Source organism: Amblyomma americanum, chromosome 9 (genome assembly GCF_052857255.1).
Source record: "Amblyomma americanum isolate KBUSLIRL-KWMA chromosome 9, ASM5285725v1, whole genome shotgun sequence".
NCBI classification, from domain to species: Eukaryota; Metazoa; Arthropoda; class Arachnida; order Ixodida; family Ixodidae; genus Amblyomma; species Amblyomma americanum.
The window spans coordinates 71,038,066-71,052,299 of NC_135505.1; the positions used below are offsets into that span (position 1 = coordinate 71,038,066).

Sequence of the window (14,234 nt, forward strand, 5' to 3'; positions counted from 1 at the left end):
ACCCGAAGGCAATCTCTCTTGTTTTCCTAACCTACAACATCCTGGCATGCCAGACATCAATTTTGAACCTCACGGCATTTGCAAATTAATCGAATCACGGAAGCTAACCTCATCTGCTGGAGTTGACGAAATCAATGCCAAAGTACTCAAAAACACCAATGTAATTGCCAGTGTCATCCTGTCGTACATTTTTGAACAGTCTTTTTCGTCTGGAGTGGTTCCGCTGGATTGGAAAACAGGTAAGGTCATTGCAGTTCCTAAAAAAGGATCATCATCATCATGTGTTGACTACCGGCCAATTTTCATTACTAGCGTTTGTTCTAATTTAATGGAGCATATCATTTTTAGCCAAATCATGAATTTTTTTTTGTAACAACTTTTTTTTATTCCAATCAGCATGGCTTCCTTAAGAATTTATCTTGCGATACACAACTTGCATTATTCATCATTGACATCAGCTCCCACCTAGACTTCAACATACCTGTAGATTCACTGTTTTTAGATTTCCAGAAAACTTTTGACAAGGTTCCTCATAATCGACTTTTCTTGAAACTTTCACGCCTAAATCTCCATCCCCTAGTCTATAACTGGTTACGTAGTTTTTTTAATTGGCTGTCATCAGTTCGTTTTCGCAAATAACCAATCCTCTCCACTGTCTCCTGTGATTTCTGGTGTACCTCAGGGCTCTGTTCTCGGCCCACTGCTCTTCCATATCTACATCAATGACCTCCCTAACAATATATCTTCTAACATCCGTCTGTTTGCTGATGATTGTGTTATATACCGACCGATTAACGATTGTTCAGATGTCCTCATTATTCAACGCGACTTACAAACTTTAGAAAAATGGTGTAAAACTTGATTAATATCTTTAAATGTCAGCAAAACGTCCTTAATTAATTTTTACCACCGCCGTTCTCACGTAGTGCCCACGTATTTTTTTGGTAGCACAGCAATATCATCTGTGACATCTTATAGATATCTAGGTCTTACTTGAACACAGAATCTTTCATGGTCGTCTCACATAGCGAAAATATCTAACGAGGCTAACCGCACTATCGGCTTTCTAAGGCGAAATCTTAAATTCTGGTCCCCTTCCGTAAAAGCCCTTGCTTACAAAACCCCTATAAGGCCCAAGCTAGAATATGCATGCTCAGTTTGGGATCCTCATCAAACTAATCTTTCTAACTCCATTGAATCTATCAAAAACCGGGCAGCTCGGTTTATTTTTAATGTCTATGCTTCCTATACTAGTGTCACGGCTTTGAAATCTAATTCAAATCTTCTCAATCTAGAAACACGACGTAAAATAGCCAGGCTCGTTCTCAACCATCGGTTCTATGATTTTCCAATTGATAACAGCGTTATATCTCCCGCTCACCGCCATTCATCCCGGACCAGTCATTTAAAGTCTGTAAACCCGCCGCACGCGCGCACATCATCGCATCTTCACTCGTTTTTTCCCACAAACAGCGAAAGACTGGAATGATCTGCCTGAAGAAGCGATTCACCACTCCTGTGCGACAAATTTCAGGACAGCCATTGCAAATGTTCTTTTCTGAAGCCACCCACCCTTGTAACCGTCTGTGAAGCTGCCCACCCTCATGTAAAACCTCTGTCCAAGGGGCATTGGAGGACTGAATAAATAAATAAATAAATAAATAAATAAATAAATAAATAAATAAATAAATAAATAAATAAATAAATAAATAAACGAGTAAACAAAAATATCATTCCACAAGCATGACTAATGACGCGGGTGCAGCAACATTGGTCGAATTAGGAAGAAGGAGTAACCATCACAGAAAAATGTCTCCAATGAGGGCGAAAATAAATCTGGGCGCATAGTTTCGGTATCGACAAGCTATCATTTAAACAGACAGCAACATATTATAGCATGTCAGATCTTCTTGCACCACAGCAAGGGCGGTTGCAAGGTACCAAATGATAACACATATACTACCAGCTTCAGTTACCATCCGCCACACTGGAGACTTGTTCCAGATACCATTACCATTATTCGGTTCATGTCTCTTTTATTGTACTTTTGAAAACTGGTGCTCGTATTTGCCTTAATTTAACGATATATTCCGTGCTATTGGCCGTCTGCCAAACTCTATGGGATATATCGTGAAATTCGTGAACCACCGCAGTGCCTTAGTGGTTATGGCGTTCGGTTGCTGACCCGAAAGACGCGGGTTCGATCCCGGCCGCTGCGTTCTGTTCTCAGTGGAAGCGAAATGCTAGACGTCCTTATACTGTGCGATGTTAGTGCACGTTAAGGAACTCGAGATTCTGGAAATTTCTGAAGCCCTTCACTGAGACACCCCTCACAGCCTGAGGTGCTTACGGACGTTAAAGACTCATGCACCAAACCGATCTGTCGGATTCTTAACAATGATCGGGGTCCGTATAGTGCAACTTAGGCAATCTCTATAAGTGCCTCTATAGCTACAATTAAAGACTGTCCTCAACACTAACAACGAATAATTTTCGAGCAAGACACATTGAGTCTCTTGGACGTTTTCATCTTCTGACATGAAATTACGGGAAGTTCTTTTAAAGTGACCAACAGCGGCGAAAGAGCTGTTCATCTTAGTAAAACAGTGCATACGAGACGTTTTCATTAGACTGAACATTTTGGCATTTGATCCGCCTGTGTCACATAGTGCCGAGGCGCTACTGAAATTCTTCAAGGACAGTAGCCTATTGGGGCAGTAGTTGGAGTTAATCTTTCATTGAGAAAAAATGTCCACTATTAAAAAGCGCCACACGGAAAGTTGGCGCAAATATGAATTTATATACATGGGCGCGTTACTTCACTCTTTGCATATAAATGTGCATCAAGTCTTACAGCCTTCAGTAAAACCTCCACAAAGTTCTATGAAAAACATCTGAGGAGGGAGCACAGTAGCAGCCATCACCATCGGTAGCTTGTCGCTATAATTATCAACTTCCCGAGGCCATAACAAACAACAAAAAAAATCGCTCATGAAATAACAAATATGCTCACCAGACTGCCATAGTCGGCGTGGTACCCAGTCATTCACGCCAACAGCGCGTTGTGTCGAAGGGATAGTTTCTCTGCTGACCGTTAATGCGCCTCCTCGACTAAAGTGATACTTATAAAAGGTTATGCATCCCTTTATATGCATACTATTGTCTGTAAAATTTCGAAACTGATTTATTTCATTCTTTAAAAATGATTCCCCAAGTGTTGGTGCGTATGCGTAGCGCCGCGTTTACATGCTAACCTGAGCTATTTATGTTAACTGCCTTGGCAGCCTCTAGATGGCGCTACATGCAGAAAAATACGTTGTCACTTGTCTGCGAATTCTACTGTGAGTGAATGTGGAGAGATGGAAGTCCACCTCAAACAACGTGTAAACAAAATTCTTTGTGAAGCTTGGCAAGACAGTCACATAGACGTATGAGCTCCTTCGTGACGCATACGGCAACGAGATATTATCGCGGGTTCGAGTTTTCGAGTTCCACAAGAGGTCTGTTTTGGGGGGAAAGTCGGTGGCAGACCACTCAAGGCAGGGGCGCCCTTCAACCTCACGGAATGAAATCAACGTGGCTCGGATCAGCGAAATTGAGCAGCAAGACCGCATCATTAGAGTCCGCATGCTATCATATGCTGTCGACATGAGTGAGACAAAATGCCACCATATTTTGCGTGAGAACTTGGGGAAACGAAAGGTGAATGCCAGACTTGTGCCGCACTCCCTCAAAAAGGACCAGAAGGACACGCGGGTACCAGTGAGCGCTGATTTGCTCTCTGAGGCAGAGGAAGATGCTGCATTCGTCGACAGCAACATTGCTGAAGACGAAACATGGTGTTTTCAACACGAAGAGGCAAAGCGTCGAATGCCGATCAACAAGCTCTCCGGCGCCCAAAAAAAAGTGCATCTACAGAAGACCAAAACAAAGGCAATGCTGATAGTTTTTTTTTCTTTACGAGGGGTGTCATACACCACGAGTTAATCCCAGAAAGGCAGACGCTGAATCAGGAGTTTTATATCAGCGTGCTCCACCACACGCGTGATGCACTGCGAGGCGGTTGCCCTGACTTAGGAGAATCTGGACACTGGAGCCTTCTCCACGATAACAGAAGGTCGCACACTGCTCTGAGCGTGACAAAGTTTGTCACCAAGCACAAAATTACTGTACTTCCCCATCGGCTATACTCGCCTGACCTCACCCCATGCGATTTTTTTCTGTTTCCTCGTGTGAAGAGAGCCCTGAAAGGTCGCTGTAGGGGGAGCATGGAGACCATTCAAGAAGCCACGACAAATGAGCTGACAGCTCTGCTAAAAGAAGCGTTTTCCAACTGTTTCCAAGATCTCAAGAAGCGTTTGAAGCTGTGCATAGAGTGCAAGGGACACTATTTCTAATAAGTGCTGTACAAATGATATAAATGTTAAACGCATTTTTTTACTGACCTCAGTCTCGGAACCTTACGGACAAAGGTTGTAATCCAGTGTTGGCGGTAACGCGTTACTTTTTTGGGTAACTTAGTATCGTACTCTTTACCATTTTGGTTCTGTAACAGGTAATGTACTTCAGCTAACATTTTTCGGTAACGTGAAGTGTCATGTCACTAGTCACTTTTTATTCCAACTTTACCTTTCATCCGCCCCGTTTTATAGAGAAAAAAATCTTAGTGATGTTGCAAAGAAAAAAACGTACAGTTGCTCCAAACGACCCTTGTTGCGGCTCGCATGCATGCCAGAAAACACCTGTCCTTGACAACGCACCCAACTAAAAGGAATATAATACCTACAAAGCACGAAACTCGCGCACGAACACGCATTCACACACTTGCCTTCACCTACCTCCACCTAGCAAACCACTCACACACACAACACTCTAAAGAGTGCAAGCTTGCCGAGCATGACGTTTACTTTCTGAATTTGGAATTCATGATGAAGTGCCGTTTTGTGTTTATAATGTCACATTCAGAAAATGGCTTCACCATGTGCCGCAGAGTTATAGGTAGGATATAACTTTAAAAAACAGTAGTTCGTAACGCTGGGCCGCCGTCCTCTGCGTTCTCTATTACTCTGCCAGCCTATATCAAAGAATTCGAGTATCAAAATTCTAAAGGTCATAATTATTTTTTTTATAAACGTCTTGTTTAGATAACGAGAAACGTTAAAGCAGCGGACTACTTTTTTGTCGTGGAGGAATTCTGTGTGCGGCGGCTGAATATGGGCGCAGCTTCACTGCAGACTTAAGTTGAATCCGACTCCTTTAGGCCACTATACAATTGATAAACTCCAGAACTTTTCTGAAAAGTATTCTCGTTAAATCAGGATTTTGGCTAAAATCGTTTTTTGGACTAGAATTTTTATGTCAAATATGAGCTTTATAAAATTGTTATCATCAGTTATTACAGCAAAGATGCACTGAGTAAGATTTATAGCCATGGAGCAGCAGTAAAGTAACGTGCGGCACTTTTTTTTGGTAACGGAAGCGATAACGCGTTACCTCTTTTTGTAGGTAACGTAGGGCGGTAACGCATTTTTTTTTAGAGTAACGAACAACGTATTTAATTACTTTTATTCGGTAATGCTTACAACACTGCATATATGCCGGTACATTCTACTTCAACTCTTTAACTGCACGGGATACAACTCATGCGATACCACTCGGGTTTCACGGGATACCAGTACCAATTGCCCACTTGCAAATGTGGCGGATCATTTTCGAAAAGCAGTTAGTAGTAAGGTCGGCATTCTCGTGTTTCCCTCACGCGACAAAAGAAATTGACTGAATATCTAGCGGCTCTCCTGGTGCTTTCCAAATACATAGCCGTGGCTACTGCATCCCCTACAATTGCTTCCCGATTTCGCCGACCACGTTTTAGGTCTGCTCATATTCATGACCACATTTAGGCATTATACTGCAATACCACGTTATAATAATATTTATCCCAGACTTGCTTTGGACTAAGAGTAGCAGCTAATGTTAGCCGAAAATTATAAATATATGATGGTAATATACGTAGAGGCACCTTGAATCATGCAGTTCACCATTTTATGTAGTTCGCAAGAGTATTTTAGCATTTGGTTCAGATGGATAATTAAACAAACTGCGAAAATTAACTATTCAGCTTTTGCATTTCCGGAAAATATTCTAGCGCGGATTTGTAAAGCGTGCAAAATTAAAGTTTAATTCACGATTTTATTTTGATGTGTTCTATACCAGACATTTTTTCTGGTTAAAAATAAAGCTCGCGAAATATAAAGAAATCTTATGTGAGAGTTTTTTTTTCGGCCTGCGGCGGGAGCGCACTAACACTCTGAATATGGAATGCAGGCTTTGCGAGAGTGTCGCCAAATCTGACGGCGCGAAAACAACGTAGTGCGCGAGGGGAGGAATGGAAAGGAACAGGTATCTTTTGGTCACAAAAAGTGAGAGGGAGGAGCAGAAAAACTTCATGTCACCATATTTATGATTTGCTTCTCTTTGTAAAAGCTCCAGTAGCTACGGCTGCCGTACGACCTTTTTAGATGACGGCAATCTGGCCCTCCAGTGCATCCCTGGTTAGTTACATATTTAGGTGGTTTGATGAAACACCGCACAGGTGACAAAGAACGGTGTTTATTTGGGCACCTGTATAGCTACCGGGAGCTTGCGTACTCGCTGTTTCCAACACTGACCGCGGCCCAGTGAGAGGTTACATTTGATTTTGCCACAGGCGCGCATTTCATTTTTTTCGCCCGTCCTATTCAGGCATATCAAACGTGGCTGTGTGAAAGAATTCCACGTTTGAGAGCGCTGTTGTTAAACACAGCAAGATCGTCGTCACGTCTTTTTAATTCATGTTCTTTTCAAGAGAGATAAACACCCATCTATAGCACAGCTAAAAGCAAAAGCTGATACGCCTTAGCCAGGCAGGTTTGGTTTATGGGGCTTTAATGTCCCAAAGCGACTATATATATATATATATATATATATATATATATATATATATATATATATATATATATATATATATATATATATATATATATATATATATATATATATATATATAAATGAATATAATAAGAAAATACTTCGGACAACGTTAGCATGTGCACTTTATATATTGTGATAAGAAAGGAGTTATACGCTCGAAACTTTAAAATTTATTTTTGAAGAGGTTTCCAAAAAATGGTCTATAGTTTAATAACTAAGTATTACTACAAAGTTTCAAAAAAGTGTGCAGCACACTCAACGGTATAAGTTGGATCTTTTTACGGCTAAAACTAGAATATGCCAGGAACTATGCGATACCTGACCTGTTCGCCGTACTGTTCCCAATATCGCCCGCACTTCTTCGAGAACTTTTTCTCGCCTCTGTAACTTCTCTGCAGTATTAGGAAGAGAGCGTTTAGGTTCGTCACCACACTCGAGGCGCCGCAGGGCAGCGCCCAGCAAAGACCCGCAATGATTTCGAACATGTAGTTGGCGTGACGGCTCAGGGACCAGAACCCTGACACCAAGAGCAGGTTGATTTTCAAATTTCCAGTGGCATCGTGATACGTTACACGAATCAGGTTCGGTGGGATCCCCAAATTTTGAATTTGCCCTGCGTAGCCCTCACCTCATGTTTTTGGTAATCTGCCCAGTACTCCAGGCCGATCATCAAAACACCCAAGACAAGGATGGCGGCCGCTCCTTTTGCGTCGTCTTCGGGACTGTTCTTGACCATGTACAAGCTTGTCAGCGGGAAGAATATGCTCAGAAAACACACGCATCCCCAGCAGAGGTAGAAACCTAGGAGAAAGAGATAAAAAGCTTTGATCGATACGCCCTTATTTTTTTACACGTAAGTGCCAAGATTCCGACAGAAAGGAGCGTTTCTTAAACCCACTGCTCCACGCACTGCTTTTTTTCATGAATAATTTTATACCTTAGGTTTTCATACGCTGTATGTGCTCCCATTTCTAAGAGCTATGCCACTTAAATACAGCACTTAGGACAAGTAGTGACCTGTGATTCTCATTTGGTTGCCTTGCAAATGCGATTTGCAAGACTGTCCTGACGTGAATTTTACTGCATTTCATATTCGCACATTCTAAGAGGTAGCTCGCTCATCATCACGGCACTAACTTTACACGCCAGCAGCATGATTACAGCATTATCAGCATTAACAGTTCACTCGAGTTCACCGCAAGACGAGTCCATATATTATGAAAACAATGAATAACTGCGCAAAAAGGACGAGACAAGAGTGAAGAACCACTGGACAAGCGCAGTAGAGAAGAACCACACGAGACAAGCGCAGTAGAGAACAACACGGGACAAGCACAGCTCTTGGTCCGTATTTTTGCGCAGTACTTCATTGTTTTCATAATTTCGTACCAACAAGCCCCTCACCGTACTCCTATAGTGTCCAGATCATCATCATCAGCCTCACTACAATTATCGCAGGGCAAAGGCCTCTCCCATGCCTCTCAAATTCACCCTGTTCTTTGCCAGCTGCATCCACCCTTTGCCTGCACACTTCTGAATCTCATGCGCCCACCTAACCTTCTGCCGCCCCTTCTACGCTTATCTTCTCTTGGAGTCCAGATAATCTGAAAATAATCCGCTGCTGCGCCAGCTATCTCTACCTTCTCCCGGAAAAGTTCATCAGCTTCTCTTTTCAGCCTGGTGGCGCAGGCGTAAAGCCGGTGTCATACAGAGCAGGAGGCCTTGGGATGAAATCCTAACCGTGATCGTGCGCGTTGATGCGAATGAATATCGGAACAGTGCGTTTGCCGTGCAATGCTCATCGTCATCATCAGCTTAACTTCGTCCATTGCAGGACAGAGAAAACACCCATACCACTCAATATAAAGATCTTTTCTCAGCTGCAGCCACCTCACCTCCACTAACGTTGTAACCTCATCCGCCCTCCCGAGCCGCTGATGGCCATTGTTGTGCTGGCTTCTGTAGGAATCACACAGTCACCTTAAAGGAGCCTCAAATGACTATGTTGCTTATATTCTTACGGAAGTTATCAGTCAAAACTCGCATTAAAATATGACCTCTACTTGAGTTTTTTTAGATGCTCTGCGTGGATTGTACAAGTGACAAATAGGTTTTAAAATTTCGGGCTCGCAAGCAATCATTTCGACATCGACAGCGCGTGTTCATTGCCACACTGACCATAACGACATCTAATCGACAATCCGTGCGCGCCTTCTCATTGGACGTCCTGAAGTGAATGGGCCAGATGGGTTGCGGTGAAGTGCAGTCAAGAAATACCTTGTTGTTGTTATTATTGTTTTCTGGCGCCTCAGCGTGAAAGAATTGAAAGCACAGAGGAGAAGCGCCATCTTCAGACACCAATGCCTTTTGTGTTAATTAGGCTAGCCTAAACATTTTTTGCGGTGCGATCTCAAATGATGCCATACCAATTACTCGTGCATTGCTCCTCACGTCAGTAAATGGCATTTGAGGGCCCCAATTTGAGAACATCGGTTACCTTGCCTGCTCACTACATGCACTGCCCATGCGCACCCTGACCAGGTCTCTTCTCTCTTCAACTTGCACGTATAATTTTCCGCTACCTACCTCACAGCAATCTCCCACTTTAAGTGTGCAATGTACAGCACTGCAGTGATGTTCCAGTGCTCGATAATAATCCGAAAAAATACCGAGCTGTAACCACAATGCTTCATTTGCAGCCTGGTAACGTAAACTACAATGGCCATCCTCACATTACGCCGTCCTGGTAACTCTTCTCCTGGTGGTGTAGAATTTGATACGCCCACAGAAGCGTATGATTAGCTTCAGTCATTTGCCACGGCCTTGACAAATCCCATAACGAGTAGTGTGTTCAATCAAAGACGGAATTCTAGTGACCGCTGAAAAAAAAACCAAGTTTGTACTTTTTGTTGACCGATGATTTGCGGCGGTTTTTTTTTAATTTCCCCATTGCAACGTACAACACCACTCATATCTGTGCGGTAGTTAGGCAGTGAATAAGTCAAGAAATTGATTTTCTGCACACATGAACAAAAACTAAGTCTGAATGGATTTATGTTTGATCTGAACACCCAAAAGAAAAGTTTGAAGTCGAAAGACTGCGCATCTGTAAGGAATCAGAAAGCAAAATTTCCGCCAGCATTTCCTTAGTGTTCGACTTGAGAGCGTTAGCTACGACAGCTTCAAGTGCTTACATCCGTGCGCTCTGCTAACGTGTCGAAGACTAAATCCAAGCTTCCGTGCATGTTTCCTTTCCAGAAACATCCCTGGATGGATGGATAAGGCTGAACCCTTTAAATAGGGCAGTGACTCAAGCCGCCTAGCCATGACTTATGAAATTTTACTCTTCTCTTGATTGTAGCCACCTGTCAGATAACCTTCGCTTGGTTACTTCTACCCGCTTAAAATCTACTTTCCCTTCACTGCCCTTAAACCCTATTGACTTGGATAAATCAGCCCTGCTGTTTTCCACTGTACGGTGAGGCCCTTTACAGAGAAATATCAAGTGTTCAGCCGTTTTCTTCTCTCCGCACGCAACGCACAACGTGTCTACCTCGTGGTACCTGACTCTATTTGTCTTATTCCGAAAAACTCTCGTCCTGGCCTCAAACAACAAAGAGCTTCCCCTACAATTATCATAGATATTTTCTTTGGCAATTTCCTGCCTAAAGATCTTGTATGTTCCCAGTGCCGATTTAATCAGCATCCCTGTTTTCCACAGAGCTCTCACTGTTTCTTTAACCTTTTTCTTAACCGATAATTGCTGATTTGCCCCCTACTGCTGTCCAGATATTTGTTCTCAATTTTGTAGTTCGCTTTCTCCACTTCATGTCAACATTCTTTATGTACAGGTATCTGGAAACATTCCGAGACCACTGCTTTTACCCCATTTTTCTCAATCGCTCTTCAAATGCTATCTTACTGTTAGCTTCTCTGCTCTCGAACGACGGCCATCTCATATCACGCTCTACCCCCTCATTTGGTTTATTGGCATGTGCTCCCAAAGCTAGCCTCCCTACGCCGCTTTGTTTGATTTCTAACCTTGGTTGAACATCTGGTCTCATGCACAGGACCGCATTACCTAAAGCCAGGCTAAAAACCATCACTCCTTTCCAGATCCCTCTTACCACTTCATGGCTATTTTAATTTTTAATGCCTATTTTAAGTGTCCTATTTTTTATGACAGCTGCATTCGTACTAGGTTTTTTCATTACATATTTTTATGCTCTGTCAGATACTCAGAATCGTTATTTCTCCACACCCCAAGATACTTGTACTCAACGACTACCTCTAGCGTGAACTCCTGTAGTCTATGCTCGCCGCCCTCATTAAATATCATGACTGCCGATTTTTCCTTACTAAACTTGAAACCTAATCTATCTCCCACTGTACCACTTTTGTCTATCAACTTCTGCAAATCTTCCTTGTTGTCCGCCATTAGCACTCTATCATCCGCGTATATTAGTCCCGGTAATGACTGTTTAATCCATTCCCCATGCTTAAAAAAAGAAAGGTTGAATCCTAGTCCGCTCCTCTCTAGCTTGGTCTGTAACCCATGCAGATATAACATGAAGAACAAGGGAGACCGAGGACATTCCTGCCTAAGCCGCCGCTTGCCTACGACACAAGCAGCGTCATCTACCTCTTGGAGTTTGCACTACTATTGCGATTTACAGGTACCTTCGCTATATTCGGTATATTTCTTCGCTTTGTCAGTTAATAATTTATATCAAAATGTGCATCACAACGAGACGAATCGTGTGACACCACGCGGCATTTCCTACGACAAATGGTTTTGACGTAATGGCTGACTGGAGGTCCCTGAAATTCACGGTTGGGGGAGGAAAGGTCCCCGGTGTGAATCCCGCACATATTCTGGGCTTTATCTCAATTAGTAATTTTATTCTCAGGAATACGCCAAGTCATTTGACACCACTTCGAACATTCTGCGTCAAACAGTGGCCCCCACCTTTTATGCAACGGGTGGCCCCAGAAGGGGAGAAGGGTGGTCCCACAAAATACAACCCACACAATACACAGACAAATTCCCATGGTGCCATGAAACACCCACGCTCTATCACATAACGTGTACCTGCCAGAAAATAGAGGTGGCACCAAAAATACCAAACCCGAGTGCGGAGCAATGGGAAGGAATGCTCTCCAGCGACCGTCAGGGCGTCCAACTTGGACTTATCCGCCGAGCACAGCTGCCAGCGGCATCCAGCGGAGCCCTGGACTAGAGGCAGACGACCATTGCTAAGAAGACGGAAGACACACCTGACTCCGACAAATGCTCACCTACTCTCTAGAGCTCATTAAACTTTTTCTCTCCTTCCTTCAATTAGTAAATTTTTTCTCAGGAATACGCCAAGTCATTTGACACCACTTCGATCATTCTGCGTCAAACAGTGGCCCCCACCTTTTATGCAACGGGTGGCCCCAGAATAACGGAAGGGTTGTGCCGCTTTGGTTGCCGCTATATTGACACATAAATAACGGTTCGAAAGTATAGGTATCATTTGAGGTGCTACGCGCCTACTATTGCTATGTTGTATATTGTTTTCACCTAGAAACTGTTTTGGTCAATTTGACCTTCACTGCAGACAAGTGCGTCCTTGACAAGCATAAGCAGCAAGAGCTGACGCTCTTAAAATATTGAAGACAATTGCGTCTACAAGTTCGAAAGCCATGCATTGATATTGAGAGCACGCGAGCAGCTCGTGTGTGTGCCGTTTTTCTTTAAATAATTGGCAACGAGGTTTGTCTATGACTCCAGAACTGCTCGTAATAGCACATCCTCTTTTGAGGTCTCTTGTGCCAGTCCCAAGAAACAGGCATGCTTACCTGCTCGGTCATCTCTGATGTCAATAGTTTGCATGTAACCATCTTCCCACCAAAAGAACTTCGCTGTTTACAGTCTCCAGAATAGCCGTCACTACCACAGGCCAGTTCCAACCACTAGTCTCTACTTGGGCTTTCCAGCTTACCAGCACTATCAGCTGACATAATATCATTCCGAAGGCGCCCGTGTGCTGTGCGATGTCAGTGCACGTTAAGGATACCCAGGTGGTCGAAATTAATCCGGAGCCCTCCACCACGGCACCTCCTTCTTCCCTTCTTCTTTCACTCCCTCCCTTGTCCCTTCCCTTACAGTGCGGTTCAGGTGTCCAACGATATATATGAGACAGATACTGCGCCATTTCCTTTCCCGAAAAACCAATTATAAGCAACAGTTTGTCCATTGCTTGATGTCGAGTCGCAGTCCGATCCGCGGGTAGAGCTCTAGGCCCCAGTAGAAATCAAAGATAATGTTTCCAGAGGTACCGAATTCCCCTGGAGAAGGCTTCACTCTGCCTTTGATGTACAGGAGCAGTGGAACTGTGTAGGCCATCACAGTGAGGGAAACCGCTGCCCCTGGAAGATTCCTGTACAGCGGCTGACATGGAGCGTCCAGGACCACAACTGCAAATGCGGCTATTGCCACAGTGATCAGGTAATATGTGAATCCTGTCATGCAGTACCTGGGCCTGTGACCAGTGGATGTCGGTGACCCGTAGTAAGTTCTCCCGGGCAGCACCAGAATGGACAAGCCGCTGTAGGCGGTGTACGCCGCAAGATGGTTAGAGGTGTTAAGCCACGTGTCGCCTTGACAAGTCCACGAGTCGTACCAGAACGCCATCAACCCCCTTTGCAGAGCTTTCGTCGAGGATGAATCATGGGTGACGACGAAGGATATGGCACACACCACGAAATTGGGAACCAATATGATAAGGAGCAGAGGAGTTAAAGTGTGCGAGATGAAGAGAAGAGAGGAGCCATCTGCTTCTTGATGGACTGCGTGGGAGAAAGAGGGAGGAGACAAAGGTGTTCAAGGAAGAGGGAAAAGAAGGTGTGCTCTCATGCAAGAGCCGTTATGCACACCCACCGTCATTCTTCATGGAATACGAATAGTAGGGAAAAAATCGCCGTGATTGAAAGCTGCCTGAAGTATGTAAACATAGCATAATTTTTTAGTTTGCGAACTACGTGGACCACATGCAATGAAAATTCACAGTAAAGCACAAACATCAGGATAATAAATGCTACAGACAGACGCGCTGTCTACGCACTGTTTTTATATACAAAGCAAGGAGGCTTTTATGCACAAAAGACGCATAGCAATACAATAAATATAATTATTCAGCCACTGGGAAACGGTCCTGACGTCGCCTCAGTGTAATATAGACAAGCTCAGCCTCGCATAGCAAATTAGGTGCCTTGTCAAG

The 14,234-nt window shown here is 43.7% G+C and overlaps 1 pseudogene; it reads right to left on the minus strand.

Moving 5' to 3' along the window:
• Nucleotides 1-7,259: 7,259 nt before the first annotated feature.
• On the minus strand, nucleotides 7,260-13,907 carry LOC144103411 (uncharacterized; annotated as a pseudogene).
• Between the last annotated feature and the right edge of the window lie 327 nt (nucleotides 13,908-14,234).